The sequence below is a fragment of the Limulus polyphemus genome, unplaced genomic scaffold (assembly GCF_000517525.1).
Source record: "Limulus polyphemus unplaced genomic scaffold, Limulus_polyphemus-2.1.2 Scaffold13460, whole genome shotgun sequence".
In the NCBI taxonomy this organism is placed as follows: Eukaryota; Metazoa; Arthropoda; class Merostomata; order Xiphosura; family Limulidae; genus Limulus; species Limulus polyphemus.
In genome coordinates, this window is record NW_013679070.1 from 1 (window position 1) to 2,202 (window position 2,202).

The 2,202-nt window shown below is 34.7% G+C and overlaps 1 long non-coding RNA gene across 1 annotated transcript in view; it reads left to right on the plus strand.

Annotated features, from left to right (window-relative positions):
- Positions 1-1,069: 1,069 nt before the first annotated feature.
- Positions 1,070-2,202, plus strand: part of LOC111084081 — a 6,161-nt gene continuing 5,028 nt past the window's right edge. Inside the window, exons 1-2 of the long non-coding RNA XR_002609384.1 lie at positions 1,070-1,182; positions 1,446-1,528. This is a non-coding gene — a long non-coding RNA (uncharacterized LOC111084081). The remainder of the gene's footprint in view (positions 1,183-1,445; positions 1,529-2,202) is intronic.

Genomic DNA, 2,202 nt, shown 5'->3' on the forward strand with positions numbered 1-2,202 from the left:
TACCATATTACCTGTACTTACTCTACAGTACATGCCTGTGTTTACCATGTTACCTGTACTTACTCTACAGTACATGCCTGTGTTTACCATATTACCTGTATTTACTCTACAGTACATGCCTGTGTTTACCATATTACCTGCACTTACTCTACAGTACATGCCTGTGTTTACCATATTACTTGCACTTCCTCTACACTACATGTCTGTGTTTACCATATTACCTGTACTTACTCTACAGTACACGCCTGTGCTTACCATATTACCTGTATTTACTCTACAGTACATGCCTGTGTTTACCATATTACCTGTATTTACTCTACAGTACATGCCTGTGTTTACTATATTACCTGTACTTACTCTACAGTACACGCCTGTGCTTACCATATTACCTGTATTTACTCTACAGTACATGCCTGTGTTTACCATATTACCTGTATTTACTCTACAGTACATGCCTGTGTTTACCATATTACCTGTATTTACTCTATAGTACATGCCTGTGTTTATTATGTTACCTGTATTTACTATATTACCTGTACTTCCTCATTGATGTTCTCTCTATCATGTAGCCAGAATAATACCACATTTAAAATTTGTCTCACTATTTCTTATTGCACAGGAAGATGGTCTGTGTGATGTTGTACACGTTCTTTTCATCCACTTAGCTAACACTGAAGTAACAGTAAGTAATTTACCCGGCTTTGGTAATTAAGAAGGTTATTATGAATTTATAGTATGCCTAGGTTATATTTTATTTTTAGTTATTATGGCTCATTAAATAAATGCTCTTTAATCAACCCAGAAGAGATACAACCCTCTATAGATACAGCAAATTTTATACATTTCTGTTTTCTGTAAACACTTCTGTCGCTCTGTGGGTGTGCTGTAAGTTAGTGGACCTACAACACTAAAATCCTGGGTTCGATTTCCTGTGGTGAACATAGCCTTTTGTGTAGTTCAGCGCTAAAACATATCAACCACATATTTCTTAGCTCGGTAACTTTCTCAAGTTCATTTTCTCAGAAAAACAAAGACGTTATTCACATAATATAACTCCAGTTTTCATTATTTCGGTTTTTCAGAACGGCCACGTGAACTGTCAGCGTACAGCGTGCTCTAGTGACAAAGAATGCTATTTTCTGCTGTACAGTGAGAAAGGAGCCTGTTGTAAGTTATGTAAAGGTACGTACATTTATAGCCTATCGGCAGGTAAGTCACCTAGTGGTGAAACTAAGATAACGATATATCACTCATATTTCGGTTTAAATTTCTTAATATAGTCAAATTTACAACTGCAACTCGAAAATAATAACTTGAAGTAAAAACCTTGTAACAAATAAGGAGAAGTAAATTACATCTCGTAATAATAAATTTGGAAACGTATTACTTCAAGTAAACTCGAAGATTGAAAGTAACAATTAACCACTGTTAATTTTTCTTTTCAGGTTGTTATTTAAACGGAAGGTTCCATGAAAGTGAAACTGAGTGGGTGGATAGCAGCGACCCCTGTCGAACGTATTCTTGTCAAGTAATAAACAAAATCCTAATTAAGTATTAGTATAACTTATTAATCTCACAACAAACTTCAGGCTTTCGAATGACCTGTATTTTTAAAGCTACTTAGTTAGGTATAATAATTTCTTTTAAATAATGTATTTTTTCCTCTTTGTTACGGTGTGGTTCGAACTATGCATTAGAACTTAGTTTCCTCCACGATTTGATTTTCAGCAACTTTACGGTGAAAATATTAAGGCACGACTTTATATGTATATAAAATTATATTGTGTTCTAGGTTATGACCTGAATTATCACACAACTAATCGTTCAGTTAGTCCGTTAGAAGAGCAATAAGTACAGTTGAAACTGTTTAGGCAGTGATGAACGAAAGATCAAAGTAGAAAAAAAAAGAGGAAATACTTGACTTTAATTAAAATACTTGACTTCAATGTTTTCTGTTTCTGTTGCGCACAAACTGTTGACAGAGAAAGTATGAGTATTATATGAGATGTTATAAAGGACAAACAAAACAAAATTCTAAGCTTTTCTATGTCTAGATCTAAAGTAGGATACATCATATCGGATGGTCTAAACCCACGTTACCATGGTTGACTGCCAAACTGCTGAAAGCTTTTCCATGTCTAGATCCAAAGTAGGATACATCATATCGGATGGTCTAAACCCACGTTACCATGGTTGACTGCC